The sequence below is a fragment of the Rhinatrema bivittatum genome, chromosome 13 (genome assembly GCF_901001135.1).
Source record: "Rhinatrema bivittatum chromosome 13, aRhiBiv1.1, whole genome shotgun sequence".
In the NCBI taxonomy this organism is placed as follows: Eukaryota; Metazoa; Chordata; class Amphibia; order Gymnophiona; family Rhinatrematidae; genus Rhinatrema; species Rhinatrema bivittatum.
The window spans coordinates 81600652-81622926 of NC_042627.1; the positions used below are offsets into that span (position 1 = coordinate 81600652).

General features: G+C 43.7%; 1 protein-coding gene across 5 annotated transcripts in view; it reads left to right on the forward strand.

The window, feature by feature from the left end:
* Positions 1-22275, forward strand: part of GLCE (glucuronic acid epimerase) — a 145949-nt gene that overhangs the window by 16891 nt on the left and 106783 nt on the right. For all 5 annotated transcript variants that reach the window (XR_003852423.1, XR_003852421.1, XR_003852422.1 and 2 more), the window contains exon 3: positions 3257-3344. The gene's annotated coding sequence lies outside the window, so the exon portion shown is untranslated. The remainder of the gene's footprint in view (positions 1-3256; positions 3345-22275) is intronic.

Genomic DNA, 22275 nt, shown 5'->3' on the forward strand with positions numbered 1-22275 from the left:
AATGGCTAAGAAACTCATTTGAATGCCTTCAAGACACTCGCGATGCCCTTTCCCATAGCCAAATGAATATTAGCCTTGTATGGGTTTGAACATTATAAATCAATTTAGGGAGAACCTGTTCTAGTCTCGCTGGCAAAATTTTAGCCAGAATTTTTACATCAGAATGAAGAAGAGAAATGGTTCTGCATGATCCACATTCACCAACATTACCACCAGGCTTAGGAATAAGAAAAACAGTAGCATAAGAACATAAGAAAATGCTATACTGGCTCAGACCAAAGGTCCATCAAGCCCAGCATCCTGTTTCCAACAGAGGCCAATCCAGGCCATAAGAACCTGGCAAGTACCCAAACACTAAGAAGATCCCATGCTACTGATGCAATTAATAGCAGTGGCTATTCCCAAAGTTAACTTGATTAATAGCCATTAATGGACTTCTCCAAGAACCTATCTAAACCTTTTTTAAACCCAGCTACACTAACTGCACTAACCACATCCTCTGGCAACAAATTCCAGAGCTTTATTGTGCATTGAGTGAAAGAATTTTCTCCGATTAATTTAAAATGTCACATGCTAACTTCATGGAGTGCCCCCTAGTCCTTCTATTATCTGAAAGAGTAAATAACTGATTCACATCTACCCGTTCTAGACCTCTATCATATCCCCCCCTCAGCCCTCTCTTCTCCAAGCTGAACAGCCCTAACCTCTTCAGCCTTTCCTCATAGGGGAGCTGTTCCATCCCCTTATCATTTTGGTAGCCCTTCTCTGTACCTTCTCCATCGCAATTATATCTTTTTTTGAGATGCGGCGACCAGAATTGTACACAGTATTCAAGGTGGGGTCTCACCATGGAGCGATACAGAGGCATTATGACATTTTCCGTTTTATTAACCCTTCCTAATAATTCCTAACACTGTTTCCTTTTTTGACTGCTGCAGCACACTGAGCTGAAGATTTTAAAGTATTATCCACTATGATGCCTAGCTCTTTTTCCTGGGTGGTAGCTCCTAATATGGAACCTAACATTGTGTAACTACAGCAAGGGTTATTTTTCCCTATATGCATCACCTTGCACTTGTCCACATTAAATTTCATCTGCCATTTGGATGCCCAATCTTCCAGTCTTGCAAGGTCCTCCTGCAATTTATAATAATCCATTTGTGTAAGTGTGTGATTGAGAGCCTGTATGTGTGAGGGGCATGTGTCTGTATGATTAAGAACCTCGGTGTGTGTGTGATTGAGAGCCTGTATGTGTGAGGGGCATGTGTCTGTATGATTAAGAACCTCGGTGTGTGTGATTGAGAGCCTGTATGTGTGAGGGGCATGTGTCTGTATGATTAAGAACCTCTGTGTGTGATTGAGAGCCTGTATGTGTGAGGGGCATGTGTCTGTATGATTAAGAACCTCTGTGTGTGATTGAGAGCCTGTATGTGTGAGGGGCATGTGTCTGTATGATTAAGAACCTCTGTGTGTAAGTGAGAGAGAGCCTGTGTGTAAGTGTGTGATTGAGAGCCTGTATGTGTGAGGGGCATGAGTCTGTATGATTAAGAACCTCTGTGTGTAAGTGTGTGATTGAGAGAGAGGAGAAAGTTAGAAGCAACCTCTCCTCCTCCCCTCCTCTCCCCTCTTCCTGCTAAGTCACAATCTCAGGTGTTCCCAGGTATGTAGAGCAAAACATTTTTTTATCCTCATTGATTTTAATTATTTGGTCTTTGTGTCTGCTGTTCTGAAATATTTTATTGGTGTCTGGACATTTTTTTTTAATTGAGTTTTTAATTATTGGATATTCCACTCATCAGCTGTTTTGAAATAATCTGTTCTTTTTTGTTAGTATGGTTTTATGGCTATTGATTTTATATTTCTTGATTTGTTTTGAGGCCTGGTGAAGTTTCTCTTTTTTCCTTTATTACACTGCATACAGAGACCCTGGCTTGTTGCGGTTTCCAGTTCAGATTTTGTCTGCATGTTTCTGTTTTTGCTTTATGATCTCTCTGTTCTTTGTTAGGTGAGGGTCAGCACATGTGATTTAGGTGAGGTTTTCTGCTGGCCTGTAGTTTCTGTGTAGGGCTCTATAGCAGCCTGGCTTGGTCCGTTTTCATAATAGGAGGTGTATTGGTGTCTTAAGGCCTGGTGTAATATTTTCAGTGTTGCCTTTTCTTAGGTAAGGTGGTTACTGTTTGAGTGCTGGAAATTTGTGCTGTTTTGGTGTGGGATGTTACTATTTATGCAATTTCTGTTCATTGTGAGAACTTACCTTTCCCTTCTGTCATTCTTAACAATAAAAATAATACTGGGTCTTTTATTTTTTATTTCCTCTGTGGATTGTAATGAGCAGTGGGTCACACACGTGAGCGTGGTCTGTCGGGTGTGTCCCGATGGGGGAAAAAGTTTGCGAACCACTGCTGTAGAGTGCATGCACCGTGACCCATGATTGACACCCCCTTGACTGTCAGACATGCTATTGAAAAGGTCTATGATATGAAAAAGACAGAGGAACTTCAGAGCTATCACCTCTTCTGACTTCCCTGCCCCTCTGATCAGTAAGAAGCAGTTTGGCCAACTGCGAGTAAGGATAATAAGTATCAGAGCCTTGTTTTCCATGTTCTCTATAATGATCCCTAGTGAATGCAAAATATCCTACATTTCTGTGTAATCAGACACTACCATGATTAGTGTGGCAATTTGTAGTATTTGTAGTTCTTTTAATACGATATTAGCTTATTTGGCTGAAATCTTTGCCTTTACAGTGTATTTGGTGTCATTTGTATGTTTTGGGATTACAGCTAGTTCCTGGACCGTGAATACCGAACTGTTCTCTTGTCCATGTAGTGTCGCATGTTTGCTTCTGATTTCTGTCCTCTTTGTATTTATAAATTCCTAAGGAATAGCTTGTCTGACAGCTACAAGTTCAGACTGCTTCCTTTCTTTCTCGATGCTTGGGGGTTTACATCTTGACACTTCAAAAAATGTTCTCTGCAAGGCCTGCGTTTGATGGCCCTGCTAGGTGGATCTCAGGAATTAACCTTCAGTTAGGCGCAGATTAAACTCCTCTGGCATTGAGATGTGCTGCCTGAAGGAAGTGACATTTATACACTTGATCCTTCAGTGATTCTGCTTGTCGAGAACGGAGCCTGCAATTCGTCACTGGCAGTGTCTGGAGAGCAGTCTGCAGATCTCAGAATACAAGAGAGGGAGACAAGGCAAAGTGGTGAGAAAGCAGGGAGATAAGAACCTTTGCATTTTGCTTCCTTTGCAGGACCTTTGAAAGAAGACCCAGATCTTTGACACAGCTGAGGAGTTGGAAAACTGGGATATGAGGGGTTTAGAGTCCTTCCCTTGATAAGGTAAGAAATTATCTGGCTTTCTGAATGTGTGGCACGTTCCTCCCTTGCCTCATTCATGAACTAACATGAAGCAGACTGAAAGCCCAGCATCTCGACAGTCTGTTTCTGCTTAAACTGCATGCAATTCTTTCACTTTTAAGTATTGCATTTTGAAAATTTTCAGAATCTTTCTATTAGAAAAACATTTCAATAAAGAACACTTGAAAATGTTCAGTTTTGTTTGCCAAACTCTCTAAAGCGTGTCTTAAAAATTGCAATCAATAGCATAGCAAGCATTAAATATTAAAGATAGACCCTCATAGACCCATGCATTCACCTTCCAGCACAGAATGGCTCCAAATGTCCAACCATGCTCCTTATGCAGTTCTTAATTACACAGATTTACACAGGGAAGTACTTTTCTTTCCACCTTCTACTTTTCATTTGCAAGAGAAACATTTAAATAATGTACTTAAGTACCACATAACAAGCGTTGTAGGACATTTGGACCAATGTTTAAAACACGACCCATTCTGTGCTAGAAGGTGAATAGAATAATTATGAAGGTCCATCTTTAATATTTAATGTGTTAGTATTTGCATTTGATTTAAAAAGACTTTTGTGGTAATTAAAGAAACATTTACATTTTATTTGAATGAGCAGAGCAAATCCAGTGTCTTTATAAGTGGGTTGGGTAATGTTGAATTTTGTTTATTATTGATGCCTTGGGACACAGGGTAAGGCAGGCATAGATAGCACTGAGCTGTTTTTAGAAGAGTTTTGGATCTTTGACCATACTCAGCAAAATATGGTTAGGGACCTTCATTTTCAGTTTTCATTTTATTTTTCCTGGATATCTCAATGTTTTAACAGAAAGCAATACATGAAACATTTATTTTGATATAACAAACAGTACAAAAATCAGTGTGAAAAGTCTTTTTTTTTTTCTGGATTAATTTTTTTTTTGTTATAACATTGAAATTCCCAAGAAAAATAAAATAATGAAAACATAGGTCCCTAAATATGGTGAATAGGAGGAGAGTTGAATTAAATTATCCAGGCTGCGTGATTGCAGTGCTCACAGCTTCCAAGAGAAGGAGAGTCCAAGTCAAAGTTTGCATGTTCAGCAGGTTTTGAAGCGAAATAGAGGCAATGTCCCTCCTCAGCTGAAAGATGGCTCTTTCCGAACCTAGGTTGCAGGGGGAAGTTAGAGGAAGACTCGGACAGAAATACTTGGTGCTTTGAATGAAGACAGATGAGAGGTCCAGCGTTATGACCCTGCATGGGTTGAAGCAGATATGATTGGGAAAGAAGCCAGCACATTTACGCTGTTTTCCCGCTAATCTGTTCACATGATTTGTATTTGTATGCTTTTTTTTTTTTTCAGTTTATTTTTCCCCTCCTCTGTTCTCTCCCTCAGCTACTTCCCCTTTCCCAAGGAACCGTCTGACGTTCACCCTCTGCTCTGTTGGTTGGACTGACACTGAGCCGTGGGGGTCACCCCCTGTAATTGGGGACTGGCGATTCAGCCTTTCAAAGCTCTGTGCAGAAAGTTGCAGCTGCGGAGGGCATATGGCTGGCTCTGTTTACCGAAGGTGACATGTTGATTAGCAGTTTGGTGTGCACTGGGCCCAGAGGAATGGAAAAAGACTGTTTATTAGGAGACTCAGCCAGGCAGGCTCCTGCAGGCATTGTTGCTGCCAGAAAGGAGCTGTTGCTTCTACTTCAGAGCTCAAACATCTATGAATTAGGAAATCAAATTGTTCTTTGTTTACTTGGATTTGAAAGTGAGTCTGACTACTGGAGTGGATTGGATTTTAAATGAGGCTTAATCCATTTTGTTTTAGCTGCTGAAATAACATGAAAAATGTTAAGTCCAGGTAAGAAGTGTTGCAATGTAAAAGGCATCTTATCCATGCCCTGCGGTGGGGAAGGCGGCTTTGTTACTGTGCTATAAACTGAGTGCCGTAGCTTCGTTTGCATTTTGTTTTGTGATTGCTTTTCCTGGTGTGTTCGGAACTCCTTCAGAAAGTACATTCTGTCTTTTGCACGAGAAAGGTGGGGAGAAAATGTACCTCCTTGGTTTCTTAGGAGGGAAGCAATGCTGGATAAAGTTGAGAATTAAATCCATTTTTACCATTGTAATGTGAATCTCTCTGGTAGCACAGTTCTGGGTTTTAAGGGATGATTCTTAGTGGGTCCCTTGCCTCATTAAGTATGTACCTGTCTTTTAGGTGTCAGGATGTAAATAAAGACAGAACGAAGGAATCTGCAAGTCTTCAAAAATTATACAATCCCATGGCATCTGATTTCATGGATGCAGCTTGCAAATAAGATAGAAACGTTTCTCTGCATCAATCCCTTTCCATTTTATTGCATCCGAAAAATGGTTCTATTTCACATTTGTTGAAAAGAGGCTTTAGTGCTTGGTTCCTGTAGCTTCCATACAGAAATGTATTTTCTAGATTACTCAAGCTCTAACTTTCTTGTAAACTCAGTTAATACTGAATATTATATTATAGCACATTATAAAATTGTTTTAAGTACTTCTTTTGCCAAAAAATCCCAGAAAAAATATAAATAAAATACTGTGATGCTGAATTTGGAAAACATACAGTTTTCAGTCTGCTTACATGAAAGAAGTCTTCTATATAACTTGGTAGTAACATAACATTTCTTGGATTTTAATTTTTCCAGTGAATAATAGGAGAGGTATAAGAGAAGGTGAAAGTTTTTTTTAATGAAGTCTCATTAAAATCCCTTTTTCTGAGATTTCTTTTGAGGGGCAGGAGAAACCAGTTCTTCCTAGGCTGTTGAAACTGCTAAAAATGTATTTTCTAGATCTAATTGCTGAGCATGAAGCACAGTAAAAATCGTGTTCTTAAAAGTGGAGAAAGTTGTGATGGAAAAGCAGCACATAGAAATGTACCTTTTTACCATGGAATATTCAGTGACTCGAGCTACGCGAGCTATATTGTGTTAAACAGCAGAACTTAAAATACATATTAATATTCATAGAAACGATGGCAGAAAAGGACCAAATGGTTCACCCAGTCTGCCCAGCAAGTTTAAGGTAGTAACTGCCACTCCATGCAGGTTACCCCCACGTTTCTCTTAATGGTAGTAATTGTTGCTCGGTAGAGTTATCCTCAAGTCTTACGATAACCCATAAAAATTGCAGCTAGCATGTGTTTCTCATTTCTGTCCTCTAGCCTTTAGAGATCCACAGTGTTTATCCCATGCCCCTTTGAATTTTTTGGCTGTTTTTGTCTTCACCACCTCCTCTGGAAGGGCATTCCAGGCATCCACCACCCCCTCCAAAGAGGTTCTCTGGAGCATCAGTCACCTAGAAGCATGGGCAGTCTGGTTGGTGTGCTTGTAGTTCAGCCACAGACTGCAGGGTCGAGCAGTCCGCATGATATTGGACAACGTGGCGACTGTGGCCTACATCAATCACCAGGGAGGAACCAAGAGCCAGCAAGTGTCACTGGAAATAGATCAACTTATGGAATGGGCGGAAGGGCATCTACAAATCTTAACCTCCCACTTCGCAGGAAAGGACAACATGAGAGCAGATTTTCTTAGCAGGGAGAGTCTGGACCCCAAAGAGTGGGTGTGATGTTCGCCGAGGTGTTTCAGCTGCTAGTGGATCGTTGGGGGCCTTCTGTCTCGACCTGCTGGCAACTTCTCGCAATGCAAAGATTCCTCGCTTCTTCAGTCACAGGAGAGAACCATGGTCACTGGGCATCGATGCTTTCCTCTAGGCCTGGCCGGAAAACGAGTTGCTGTATGCCTTTCCTCTGTGGCCCTTATTGGGCAGGATCATTCACAGAATCAAAGACCACAGGGGGCTCGTACTCCTGGTGGCTTCGGATTGGCCCAGGCGTCCATGTTATGAGGATCTGCAGAGACTTCTGGTAGAGAAACCCTTTCATCTTCTGTTGCAGCAAAGATCTGTTGCAGCAAGGGCCGGTTCTTCAAGAGGATGAGACTCTGTTCTGACTTACAGTTTGGCCCTTGAAACGTGGATATTCTTCTGCAATGATTGCCACCTTACTCCATGCTTGGAAGTTCTCTACTTCTCTGGCATATGTGCGGGTTTGGAGAGTGAGGCCTGGTGCGAGGAGCACGGTGTTCCTCCTCATTCAGTTAAGATCCCACTTATTGTGGATTTTTTGCAGGATGGATTGAAAAAAGGGTTGGCCTCTAATTCCTTGAATATTCAGGTTGCAGCTCTTGCATGTTTCAGGGGCACGGTGAATGGTGTCTCCTTATCGTTTCATCCTAATTTGGCCCATTTCTTGAAGGGGGTGAATGTTCTTCAGCCTCCCTTGAGGTTACTGGTTCCTTATGGTTATTGATGTTGAAGACCGTGTTTCTGATGGTTATATGTTCTGTGTCGCATTTCTGAGCTGCAGGCTTTGTCTTGCCGGGAGCCGTTTCTTTGGGTGACTCCAGAGGCATTAGTTGCATACCGTTCCATACTTCTGGCCTAAGGAACCATCAAGAGAGGGAGCTATTTTAGATTTAATTCTTAGTGGAAAGCAGGATTTGGTGAGAGAGGTAACAGTGGTGGGGCCACTTGGCAACAGTGATTATAATATGATCAAATTTATCCTAATAACTGGAAGGGGGACAATAAGTAAATCTGCAGCTCTAACACAACTTCAAAAGGGAAACTTTGATAAAATGAGGAAAATAGTTAGAAAAAAACTGAAAGGTGCAGCTGCAAAGGTTAAATGTTCAACAGGCTTGGACATTGTTTAAAAATACAATCCTAGAGGCGCAGTCCATATGTATTCCACACATTAAGAAAGGTGGAAAGAAGGCAAAACGATTACCGTCGTGGTTAAAAGATGAGGTGAAAGAGGCTATTTTAGCCAAAGAAAATATCCTTCAAAAATTGGAAGAAGGATCCAACAGAAGAAAATAGGATAAAACATAAGCATTGTCAAGTTAAGTGTAAAACATTGATAAGACAGGCTAAGAGAGAATTTGAAATGAAGTTGGCCATAGAGGCAAAAACTTTTTAAAAAATATATCCGAAGCAAGAAACCTGTGAGGGAGTCGGTTGGACCATTAGATGACCAAGGGATTAAAGGGGCTCTTAGGGAAGATAAGGCCATTGTAGAAAGACTAAATGAATTCTTTGCTTCCATGTTTACTAATGAGGATGTTGGGGAGATACCAATTCCGGAGATGGGTTTTCAGAGGTGATGAGTCAGACGAACGGAACGAAATCACTGTGAACCTGGAAGATGTAGTAGGCCAGATTGACAAACTAAAGAGTAGCAAATCATCTGGATGGATGGTATGCATCCTAGGGTACTGAAGGAACTAAAAAATGAAATTTCTGATCTATTAGTTAAAATTTGTAACCTATCATTAAAATCATCCATTGTACCTGAAGACTGGAGGGTGGCCAATGTAACCCCAATATTTAAAAAAGGCTCCAGGGGCGATCCAGGTAACTATAGACCAGTGAGCCTGACTTCAGTGCCGGGAAAAATAGTGGAAACTATTCTCAAGATCAAAATCGTAGAGCATATAGAAAGACATGATTTAATGGAACACAGTCAATATGGATTTACCCAAGGGAAGTCTTGCCTAACAAATCTGCTTCATTTTATTGAAGGGGTTAATAAACATGTGGATAAAGGTGAACCGGTAGATGTAGTGTATTTAGATTTTCAGAAGGCGATTGACAAAGTCCCTCATGAGAGGCTTCTAAGAAAACTAAAAAGTCATGGGATAGGAGGTGATGTCCTTTCGTGGATTACAAACTGGTTAAAAGACGGGAAACAGAGAGCATTAAATGGTCAATTTTCTCAGTGGAAAAGGGTAAACAGTGGAGTGCCTCAGGGATCTGTACTTGGACCGGTGCTTTTCAATATATATATAAATGATCTGGAAAGGAATACGGCGAGGACCTTGCAAGACTGGAAGATTGGGCATCCAAATGGCAGATGAAATTTAATGTGGACAAGTGCAAGGTGATGCATATAGGGAAAAATAACCCTTGCTGTAGTTACATGATGTTAGGTTCCATATTAGGAGCTACCACCCAGGAAAAAGATCTAGGCATCATAGTGGATAATACTTTAAAATCGTCAGCTCAGTGTGCTGCAGCAGTCAAAAAAGCAAATAGAATGTTAGGAATTATTAGGAAGGGAATGGTTAATAGAACGGAAAATGTCATAATGCCTCTATATCGCTCCATGGTGAGACCACACCTTGAATACTTTGTACAATTCTGGTCGCCGCATCTCAAAAAAGATATAGTTGCTAAGGAGAAGGTACAAAGAAGGGCAACCAAAATGATAAAGGGGATGGAACAGCTCCCCTATGAGGAAAGGCTGAAGAGGTTAGGGCTGTTCAGCTTGGAGAAGAGACGGCTGAGGGGGGATATGATAGAGGTCTTTAAGATCATGAGAGGTCTTGAACGAGTAGCTGTGACTCGGTTATTTACACTTTCGAATAATAGAAAGACTAGGGGGCGTTCAATGAAATTAGCAAGTAGCCCATTTAAGACTAATCGTAGAAAATTCTTTTTCACTCAATGCACAGTAGAGCTCTAGAATTTGTTGCCAGAGGATGTGGTTAGTGCAGTTAGTGTAGCTGGGTTCAAAAAAGGTTTGGATAAGTCCATTAACGGCTATTAATCAAGTTTACTTAGGGAATAGACATTGCTATTAATTGCATCAGTAGCATGGGATCTTCTTAGTGTTTGGGTAATTGCCAGGTTCTTGTGTCCTGGTTTTGGCCTCTGTTGGAAACAGGATGCTGGGCTTGATGGACCCTTGGTCTGACACAGCATGCAATTTCTTATGTTCTTATGTAAGGTGGTTTCAGTTTCATTTGAATCAGTCCATTTCTTTGCCATCCCTGCATAAGGTCAGGGACGTGGAGGAGTATCGCCTCCTGTGTTCCTTGGATGTCAAGAGACTTGTCATGTGGTATCTGGAGGTTTCTGAACCTTTCTGAAAGTCGAATCACCTGTTTGTCCTTCATGGTGGAAGGAAGCACGGCGATCCAACTTCGCGGGCTACAATGGCTCACTGGATCATGGAGGTGGTCACGGCTGCATATGTGGATGCTGAAAAACAGTTGCCTACTCCGGTTAGGACCCATTCCACTAGAGCTCAGGCGTTGTCTTCGTCGATATCTGCCGAGCTGCGCCATTGCCCACCTTTCCAGGTTTTATTCTCTGGATGTGCAGGCCCAGGAGGACGCAGCCTTTGCATGTGCGGTGTTGACTGGACTGTGGGCAGCCTCCCACCCTGTCGGGGAGTAGCTTTGGTCCATCCCACTGGTCCTAAATCTGTCTACACGCTAGGAAATGGAGAAACTACTTACTTGATAATTTCGTTTTCCTTAGTGTAGACAGATGGACCAGCTTCCCGCCCTCTGCTGCCAAATAATTGTATCAGTAGTCGTCTTGTGTGGCTATGGATCCCTAGGGATTACTGGTAAGTGTTCATCCAGTCCCTAGATTGGGATAGCTATGTTCTTACTTGAGCTCAGTGCTTTATAGTTGGTTGAGTACAGTTCTGGTTGGCTGTTTTTAAATCCAGTTTTTTGCTAGTCTGTGCACAGTTGCTTTTGAAGAGATCACTGCAGGGCTATATATATATATATATATATATATATGACCAGTGGGACTATGCTCCCCTGCCAGCCGATGGAGACTGAGCAAGCTGACGTATATATATATATATATATATATATATATATATATATATATATATATATATATATATATATATATATATATATATATATATATAGATGGGCTCTTCCTGATATATATATATATATATATATATATATATATATATATATATATATATATATATATATATATATATATATATATATACTGTGACGTCAGCTTGCTCAGTCTCCATCGGCTGGCAGGGGAGCATAGTCCCACTGGTCCTGAGCCCATCTTGTCTATACTAAAGAAAATGAAATGATAAAGTAAGTAATTTCTCCATTAGCCGTTCTTTTTAGAGACAAAAGTTGACTGCCTGCTGCATTTTAATGAGTAAAATTGTGTACTTTTCTTTGCAAAGAGAAAGAACTAGTATAAAACTGATCTTTTCTATCTGTGAGTGCAAGTATTCTATAAAGCTGCAAAATAATATGCCAGAGTGCTACATAAGGGCCTAAGAGTATTCAGTGCAAAATGTTCCTTGCAGCCTTATGCAGATTTCAGTTACCTGGCAAAATGTGGAAGCTTTGCACTTGACAAAGCAAAACTAATATTTAAAATATCATATGGAAATATATTCACACATACATATTCATGACAGATCTTAATATGTAATTTCAGAACCATTGTTATAAATAGTTCCTTTTGTATACACCCAGTGTCTCAGAAAGCTTGCTTGCTAGTTTTTCTCCATACTTATCACATGTGTGAAGAGAGCAGCCAGGACAATAAAGTAAATGATTTGTAACCATGAGGAAATGAGTGAAGGTGTAGGGTAAAAGAGAGGGGTTCCTGATCAGGAAGAGCTCAGCACGCTGTGTTAGGCCTCGGCCACTCTCCCACAGAGAGGAATCCAGGGATGGCTTATGCAATTTTATTCTTTTGGGTACTGAGGGCGCTCCTGGTGATTTCAGTCTAGTTAATGCTGTTAAGTATGCAGCAGCCTCTGAGGAAGGGTGATGAAAGAAAAGTGGTTAGTGAGGTGTTGTGGAGCATGAGCTTTTGGTAAAGAGACCCCCTCTATCTAGTGCATGCACAGGAAGAAATCGCAGCAATGCCAGGAAACCAAGCAGTGTGGAAGAGAGAGGCAAGAACGGGCTCTGAAGCTTAATGACTTCCTGGGAGTCTGCAGCAGTTGGGGTCCACTGCACCGAATGCTAGATCAGTGCTCGCACAAAGTTACTTACAAGTTGTTCAGCTTTAGAAAAGACCAGAAAAGTGATAAATGCATCAATTAACAACTGAATGCAAATCTTGCAGATGGAGTTTTGTTTATGTAGCACCATCATTGTACATAGTACTGTACAAAATAATTTAGATAGTCTCCCTGTCTCGAAGAATTTACAAGAAGAGCTTAAGCACAAGAAGGTTAAATGCCTGTTGGGGGCTGCACGCTACCCACTAAGCCATACTGAAAACCATAAATAGCATTTCTGCAACAAATATTCTGTATTATATGCAATTTCTTTATGGCTGTTGGTTAGCATCCAAAAACGTATAATGTCAGATATTTTCTGTGCCGTATAAAATTCTTTGTTGTGGCCACAGCACAGGACTTGTCAATTTATTGTGAAAATATCCCCAGGACTCTGGGTCTTACAAGTGAGCCAGTTCTGCTGCCCAATTAAGCTTTGAAACTAGCAGTGTCTTCTTTCTCTCTGGTTTTTCCCCAAGGGTAGAAATAATGAACACGAGGTGCCCGAGGCAGTCCGTGCTGTCTGCAGCCTTCTACCAGCTCTGCATATTAATCGCTGTCTAATTACCAGGCCTTCTAGACTTGTTCAGCTGGTGTTTTCCTTTAGAGGGCAGCTGCATATCTTGCCCTACCGTGCAAGGCTATGAAAATCATTTTAACGTTCTAGAAATACCAGGCTTCACAGCACTCCAAAACTTTGCTAACATTTCTTCGCTTTTTCATTGTGCATGAATTAGAACACTGTTTTCATGGATTATGCTATGAAAAAAGTCCATTTTTGCTAATGGCTACAGTCAAGAGTCCTGTGAACTGAAATGAAGGAATTAGTTCCTGGCATTTCTAAACTGTATTTTTCTTGAGCTGACATGTTTAACCTGGTAATGTCAACCTAAGGAAAACCATGTATAAGCTTTGTTTCCTTTCATATAGTGAAATATTTTTATCATCTAGGGAAACTTGTATGATACGAATAAGAAGTCGCAGGCAGACCCTTTATACTCTTGGGGGAATTCTGTGCAAAAAAAACTGAAAATTCTGCAAAGTTCTGCACATTTATTTGTCAAAATAAAATATTTGTTGCAAAATATCATTCTGCATGTCAGTGCAATCCAGTATTTTCATGTAAATAATAGTACAGAAAACAAAGCCTTCACGTTTTCTCACTTAGCAAGGGTCTGTAGCAATGTAACACCGCCCCCACCCTGAACTGAAAGTGCCCCTCTTGCTGTGTGTGTGTGTGTGTGTGTGTGTGTGTGTGTAGGCATGTTCTATGTCTCTCCCCCGCTCGCCCCATCCCCCTTTCAGCTAGGATGTAAGCACAATTGCACTGCCTCCTGCGAGCCTGACCCGGGCTGTCTTCCATGTGCTTCTGGGGATCATGCTCAAATATTGATTATTGCCTGCTTGTGCTGCCTGGATCTGTGGTAAATGGGAATTCTGCGTTTTGCAATAGTGCAGAATTTCCCCAGGACTAACCCTTATATTCAATGTGAGGGTCTCATCTTACCATGATGATCTTAATTTCCAGCAAACTGCTTCACAGTTTGACAATTGCTTGGTTTTTGATTTGTAAATATTACTACCCTTATCTAAGGATTGGAGGTAACTGCACAGACTACCCTTAATAGAAACTTTGAGGTGTGAAGTACATGATGCGGAAAATACCATAAGCTTGCTGGGCAGACTGGATGGACCACTTTATCCTTTTCTGCCATCATTACTATGTTATGTTACATCTGCTTTAGTAATGCTTATATTCATCAGTGAGCTACTGTCTTAATCTAGAAGCATCCTAATTCTCAGGCCAATGCAGAAAGGAGCGTGCAGCCGAGTGCACAGTTTTACCTGCTCTTGAATGCACATTTTCCTAGCATGTAGACAGAGGGACTCAGGACCAGTGGGTTATACTCCCCTGAGAGCAAATGGAGACGGAGCAAGCTGACGTCACAGTATATATACTCCTGCAGTGACCTCAACCTGCCAGTATTCTCTGTCTCAGCAGATGGTGGATGTGCATCTCCCTATGGGGATTGTTTCAGATTTTGGAAGGAGAATTTTAAACTAGACTGAGATAAGCCCTTTCACTCCTGTGGTGATACCATGTGGTCCCTCCCCCAGTTGAGAATTCCTGAGATGATTTCCGTGGTCCCTCAGATGTATGTCTTGGTCTGGTAGCTAGGTTTCCCGGTGTGGACTTGGCTGACTGCACAGCTTTAAGGCAGCGGGTGCAGGAGGCTGAGTGTGCTGCCCTCTCTTGCCGCAGCCAGAAACCATCTCTGTGCTCAGCTGACGGGTAAGTTTAAAAAAAAAAGTTTTACCTTCTGAAACAAAGACAGAGGGGTTGTTAGGACTTCCTCTGGTCTCCGGCACACAGTTCTGACGTTATTCTCGCTCCCGTTGAGGTTAGGGGAACTGGGCAGGTTGAGCGGTCCCAGGAGCCTAGGCCCCGCAGTTAGACTTTTTGCTGCGCGCCGTGTGGAAGGCTGCAACAGCAGTTTTGCGCACTTCTGTTCATGCTTTACTGCTCTCTGCCCGACATCGGTGTGCGCAGTGCTCTCAGTTTTGATTACGCCTTTTGCGCTCACAAGTTCTTAGTGTGGTGATACGCTCGAGCCTTCGTGCACAAATTGTGTGTGCTTTGGCGGCTCTTACTTTTTGAGATGCCTGATTTTTGTGCGCATACATTTTTGAGCGCGAGCCATTTGGATGCACATTCACTGCCGGTGAGCAAGAAGCCTAAGTGCCTTTCTCTGTGTTGCCGGTCATATTTGGGCTTCTCAGCCTGACCTGACTGCTAACGTGTCAGCGCTGTTTGGAAGCTCAGGGAGAGTTGTCTTCCTTGGATTTCCCCATCCTGATCATGGTCTGGTTTCGGCGCTATCTGGGGGGTGCGTCAGACCTTGGTACTCCCTTGACTGGCTCCTCCACTGGAGATAGCAGTTCAGTGGGCCCGGCTCCAGTTCCTTCTGGGTTTGGACTGAATTAAACTGCTTTTTCTTGGGTGGAGTTTCTTAGGGTTTACAAGCCTTTCTTTCAGGCACAGTCCTCAGCCTTGGCCAATCCTGTCAGGTTGGACCATCAGCCGGTGGCCCTCCCAGCCTTATGCTTAAGCACCAGGATCGCCTCTGTTCACTGCAGGTATTCCAGACAGGAACCCGGATGGCACTGATGATGAAGCAGGTCCTGATTCCTTTGAAGATGGGGATTTCCTCCGGGGCTGGAACCGTATCTGACCATTTTAAGGTTCTTTCATAGAGATGAATTGCCGGGCCTGATTTCCTATACCTTGAAAATGCTGGGTGTTCTTGATATAGATTCCTTGTCTGAGCCGAAGAGGAATCCCATTTTGGTTTCTTTGTATATCTTCTTGTTTTTTCCTTGTTATGGACGCCCTTCAGGAATTGATTGATCTTGAATGGGACGCCCCAGAGGCAAATTTCAAAGGGGGTAGGACGTTGGAAGGCCTGTACCTCCTGGATCCAGTTGTGAGAGAGCGTTTGCGGTTTACCAAAGTGGATGTGCTGGTCTGTGCCATCTCTAATCGGACCATCCCTGTGGAGGGAGGAGTGGGCTTGAAGGATTTGCATGATAGAAGGATTGAAGCTATCTTTAAGCAAACCTTTGAGGCAGTGGTGATGATTTTGCAGATAGCTTCCTGTTGCACTCTTGTGGCATGATCTTGTCTGCTTCTGTTGGAGTCATTTTTTGTTACTTTTGCTGAGGATGTATATAGAGGATAGACCGTATGGATTCAGAGTCTTCGCCCAGACACAAACTAGTTTGATGGCCACAGGCCAACCTGTGAGTGAACTCCTGTTTACTGTCTTGCACTGTGAAATGTTTACGAACAGGCAAGAGTCTGTTTATTCCACTAAGTCTATGATGAGAAAATAGCAATTAACTTGTACGAAAGCTTGAGAGAGAGAATGAAGGCCACACAGCTGTCTGAAATCTGTTAAGAACTTGGAGGGAACACCACTGCTTTCACAAGCGTTTGTAGTGTATAAGGAGAGGGGAGAGAGAGCCCTGGACATGATGGTATGGCTGATCCTTTGGAAATGTAAGCTTTTTATATCTAGGTAGCAATCTACCATTACTTCTCTGTAATCTGGTTTTATTTGTTCTTTCCTCCTAGTGCTCAAATAAACTCACTTTCCTAAATACCTGGAACCGTGATGTACTGAATCAAAGTTTGTGTGGCTCTTTGTGTAGGGGATAGCTCCTGGGATCAAGCCCCCAGATATCCCAGTAATTGTGTGTTTGTGAGATTAGCCCCCCCCCCCCCCCCAGGTCAGAGCCCCTGGGCAGGATACCAATGTGCACAGTCTGAACCCGTAACAGCTTCTCTCTCAGGAAATTGATGATACTAGAGTGAATTCCAGGCGGTTATGGAACCTGCTGCCACCTTTTTAGTGGATGTGGACTGCGATTTTGTCTGTACCTTGGCAAGAGGGAGTGGCTTCAGTGGTGGCGGCCAGGCACCAACTATGGTTGCGAAATTCGTCAGCTGGCGGAGCCTCCAAAGCTAGTCTTACGAAAATACCTTTTAAAGGCTCGCTCTTGTTTGGGAGCAAGTTGGAGAAACTGGCCAATAAGTGGGGCGAATCGCCAGTTCCTCGGTTGCCAGAGGATAAGAAGCAAGTGCAGCACCCCTTTGGTATGAAGGGTCATCTCTGGGGTTCCAAGTAGTTTCGTCCATACAGAGAGTCGACCTTTCGGTAGGTCTCGGTCCTTTTGTTGCAGACAGCCCAGGAGAGGAGCGGGCTCGGGGAGTAATATTCCCAAGCTGACCCACCTTCGGGAACAAGAGATAGGGGGATGCTTCTCTCTCTCTTATCAGAGGTGGGTCGAGATCACATCGGATTAGTGAGTCCTGGAGGTGATAGAAGGATATGTGCTGGAATTTCACAGCATTCCTTGGAACATATTCATGGTGTCTCCTTGCCACTTCCTGCAGAAGAAACAGGCAGTGGAGTCTACACTTCTAAGCCTCCTTGGGCTGAGGGCTGTGGTTCCTGTGCCCATATCTCAAGAAAGTATGAGGCGATATTCCATTTATTTTGTTGTGCCCAAGGAGGGTTCCTTTCATACCATCCTGTATCTCAAGTGTCAACCGTCATTTGAGAGTGACTCATTTTTACATGGAAACGTTGAGCTCTGTGATAATGGCCGTGCAGTTGGGGGAATTTCTAACCTCCTAGTTCTATCCGAGGCCTTTGTTCATATTCCCATCCGTTTGGAACATCAATGTTTTCTGTGTTTTGCAGTGTTGGGGCACCATTATCCGTTTCGGGTGCTGCCTTTTGGTCTAGCCATCGCCCCCAGAATGTTTTCCAAGGTTATGGTTTTCCTTAGTGTAGACAGATGAACTCAGCTTCCCGCCCTCAGCTGCCTCATGAGTGTGTCAGTGGTCATCCTGTCGGGCTCCGGGTCCCAAGGAATTATTGGTAAGTGTTCATCCAGTCCCTAGATTGGGGTATCTACGTTCTTTCTTGAGTTCAGTGTTTCTTGTTGGTTGAGAAGTGAAGGAATCCTGGTGCAGCCATACTTGGACAACTGGCTGGTTCGAGCCAAGTCTCAGGAAGAGAGCTGCTTGGTGATATAGAAGGTGAACTCCTTGTTGCAGCAGCTTGGTTGGGTGATGAACCTGGCCAAGAGCAGAATTCAGCCATATCAGTCAGAGTATCTGGGGGTTTGGTTTGACACCAGGCAGGGCAAGGTTTTCCTGCCGGAAGTTCAGATTCAGAAACTGATGTCTCAGGTGAGTCAGTTGATGAACACTGTATGCCTGATGGTATGATCCTATGTACGGGTGCTCGGCTTGATGGCGGCAACCCTGGAAGTTGTACCATGGGCGAATATTCAGTGCTCACTGCCGTCTCATTGGAACCCGCAGTCTCGGGATTGTTCGGCTCCACTTGCAAATGGAAATCTGTTCTCACCGCCGGTGGCTGCAGGAGGCTTATCTGAGCAGCGGGAGGAACCAAGAGCCAGCAAGTGTCGCAGGAAATAGACCAACTTATGGAATGGGCAGAAGGACATCTACAGATGATCTCAGCCTGTTACATTACAGGAAAAGACAATGTAAGAGCAGACTTTCTCAGCAGAGAGAATCTGGACCTAAGAGGCATTTCAGCTGATAGTGGATTGCTGGGGCCTTCCGTTCCTAGACCTGCTGGCGACTTCTCGCAATGCATTCTTGATTCTTCAGTTGACTGAGAGATCTGTGGTCCCGGGGCATAGATGCTCTTGAACTGGTCTGGCCAGAATTCAGGTTGCTTTATGCCTTTTCTCTGTGGCTTTTGTTGGACAGGATAATTTGTAAAATCGAAGGCCACAGGGGGCTGGTACTCCTGGTGGCACTGGATTGGCCCAGGCATCCATGGTATGCAGATTTGCAAAGACTCCTGGTGAAGACCTCCCTTCGTCGTCTGCCGCACATGGATCTGTTGCAGCAGGGATCTGTTCTTCATGAGGATCTGACTCTGTTCTGACTTACGGTTTGACCCATGAGAGGGCTCGCCTGTTGAAGCTTGGATATTTTTCTGTGGTGGTTGTCACCTTACTCTGCGCTCAAAAGTTCTCCACTTCCTTAGCCTAGGTGCGGGTTTGGAGAATATTTGAGGCCTGGTGTGAGGAGCGGGGTATTCTTCCTCGTTCGGTTAAGATCCCGATCATTCTGAATTTTTTGCAGGATAGGTTGAATAAAGGTTTGGCCCTTAATTCCTTAAAGGTGCAGATTGCGGCTCTTGCCTGTTTCAGAGGCCCAAGGAATGGTGATTTTTTTTTTTGTCATCGCGTACTGAAGTAGCTCATTATTTGAAGGGGGTGAAGCACCTTCAACCTCCTTTGAGTTGCCGATTCCCTTGTGGAGTCTTAATTTGGTGCTGGATTTCTTGGCATGCCCTACGTCCTGACCGCTGTGTAGCCTTTCCTTGCGGTTATTGACCCTGAAAACCAGTATTCCTGGTGGCTATATGTTCTGCCTGTCGAATTTCCGTGCTGCAGGCCTTGTCTTGCTGGGAGTAGTTTCTTCGGGTGACTCCAGGGGCGTTGCAGCTGCGTATTGTTCAATCTTTCTTGCCTAAAGTGGTCTCGGAATTTCATTTGAATCAGTCTGTTTCCTTGCCGTCCCTGGGTAAGGTCAGGGAATCGGAGGAGTATTGCCTCCTGCGTCAAGAGACTTGTGCGGTATCCGGAGGTTTCTGAACCTTTGCAGAAGACAGATCACCTGTTTGTCCTCCATGGTGGAAGGAAGCAGGGCGAACCAGGTTCATGAGCAACAATAGTTCACTGGATTAAGGAGGTGGTCACGGCCGCATTTGTGGATGTGGAAAAGCCGTTGCCTACTCAAGTTAGGGCTCAGGCAGTGTCATGGGCGGAGGTTAGATTGTCGTCTCCCATTGATATCTTCCGAGCTGTGACGTGGTCATCCTTACATACGTTTTCCAGGTTTTTTTCAATTGGATGGGCAGGGCCTGGAGGACACCGCCTTTGCACATGCAGAGTTGACTGGATCACGGGCAGCCTCCCTCCTTGTTCGGAAGTAGTTTTGGTACATCCCACTGGTCCTGAGTCCATCTGTCTACACACTAGGAAATGGAGAAATTACTATTTTCCTGATAATTTTGCTTTCTTTAGTGTAAACAGATGAACTCTGCTTCCCGCCCTCAGCTGCCTCATAAGTGTGTCAATAGTCGTCCTGTGGGGCTCCGGGTCCCAAGGGATTACTGGTAAGTGTTCATCCAGTCCCTAGATTGGGGTTTTTTCTTGAGTTCAGTGTTTCTTGTTGGTTGAGTACAGTTCTGGTCACCTACTTTTTAATCCAGTTTTTTGCTAGTCTGTCCACAGTTGCTTTTGAAGAGAATACTGGCAGGCTGGGGTCACTGCAGGGTTAATAATATGCTGTGATGTCGGCTTGCTCCGTCTTCCTCTGCTAGCAGGGGATCATAAACCCATTGGTCCTCTGACCATCTGTCTACACTAAGGAAAATGAAATGATCAGGTACGTAATTTCTCCATTTCCGTCAATGCAGCAAGGAGTATTGCATGCACAAAATGTGTGGTCAGCCTAGCGCCCTCACATGAAACTTCTATGCTAATGAGGGTATTAAGGATTGCACCCCAATGCAGAGAGGGTGTGTCAGGAGTGGGAGCACCCAACTTCCCATTGCTGTGCTTTAGGATTTGTTTGCATCTTTTTTTCCCACCCACTTACTGCCTGGCAGCAGCAGCAGCCCCCACAGTGCTACACCTCTCGTCTTGGCATCAGTTTGATTTTTTTTTCCTTTCATTGTCCTCTTAGGGACCTGCCACCACCGCTGAGTACTCCTCCCCTCCCTGCCAAACATCGGACAGGCCATCCCCCTTCTGCTCTAACAGCGTGTAGGTTTTAAACGTGTGGTCAGCCTGTATTAAATGCACATTCTGCTCTCTGCACCCTTTTTTAACTCCTCATGCATTAACTTATTGCATCAAAAGTTAAAAAAAAAAAAGTTAAAAGTGTGCGTGCACTGGATTTCAGCACACAGGTTTAATGGACAGATTATTGCATTGGCCTGTCTGTTACCAGAGAAAGGAGGTCTGTCATACTTAATTTAGGCAAGGGTAATGCAGGGTAGAGACTGCTTTTCAGCTGCTCTGACAAGGGGTTGAAGAACTCTCCTATCAGACGTTACAGCTGTGTCAGCTCTCTCTAGTCCACTTAGCTTCCAGAAAGTGGGTCTGTAATTTACAGGTAGCAGATCGCTCACTACTAAAATGCCACATCTGGTTTGTTTACATGCATTGGGATGTGGAAGAAATGCACTGTCTAGACAGCTTTGGTGAACTCCTTATTCGATCAACTGGGAGCAAACATCTCTCACCCAATCCCTGTGAAGTTGCATCTGATCCTAATATTTTACTCTTTAGCTGTATCAGCACTGATTCTACAGTGTTGAAATTGCAGAAAGGTAAGGCGGTTTAATAGCAGGTTATTTTGTCTTCGGCCCTAGACTACCTAGCGAACGCTTTGTGTTCTCACCAGGGTCTTTGAGTGACTGAATGGAGATGTTCAAGGGGTATAATTCGACAAGAAAGCTGCTTTTCCTGAAAGTTGATCTGACTCGGGAATGCTAACAGAATTAGGGGGAGATTTACTAAGCAGTGATAGTTTATCGCAGGAGGGGCCAAATATTGCGGGGGAGTGTTCAGTGATATTTTGCCTCTGCCTGACAAAATATTGCTGCAGTCTTGCTGCAAGATATAATTTTTATCATGGGAGAAAGGTGCGAGAAAAAATTGCATGGCAAAACGGTGCCTACACATACAGTCGCGGGCCACCATCACATTAAAGGACCCACCCCCAAAAATATATAAATGTCTCGTAAGGTTCTTAGTGGACCTAAGGCAGCCCCGCAGTAAAAAAAAAAAAAACCAAAACAAAATAAACAATTTTAGATGTCATGCAGCAATGCCCCACCCCCTACCAGAACCCCCCTGCCCAACCAAAGATACCCCCTCCGGTTCACCCGAGCATCCCTTCCCCTCCCTGGTGATCTAGGGTAAGCTCCCCTTCCCCTCCTTTTCCTTGGAATAATTCCTTGGTAGTTTAGGGCTCCCGGGCCTCCTCCATATGGGGGCAGCGGCCTCTCAGTACCATTTTGAAAAATGGCGTCAACCAGGCCCAGAGCTAGGGGTGCTCCGGACCCCCCTGCACCACCAGTGACTCAGTCTAAGGATTGGGGGCTTGGCGGGCTTTAGACCACTAGGGAAGTTTGAGGCGAGAGGAGGTGGAAGGGGGGTCCAGGGAGGAACAGAGGGGGTTATGTTAAGGGGGTGGGGCATTGCCACACAGTTTCTTTACATTTATTTTTTTATTGTGAGCTGCCTTGACAGGGGACTTTAGTGTATTTTGGAGGGGGTGGTCTTTCTACAGACCTCCTGGGGACGTTGGGATGTGTCCCAATAAGTACAGCTACTTGAAATAAAATGATTTGGCTGAATTTGTTTGTCAGGCCCGTTCTTTTATTTGCATGGAATTGCCTATTCATTAGCTGTTT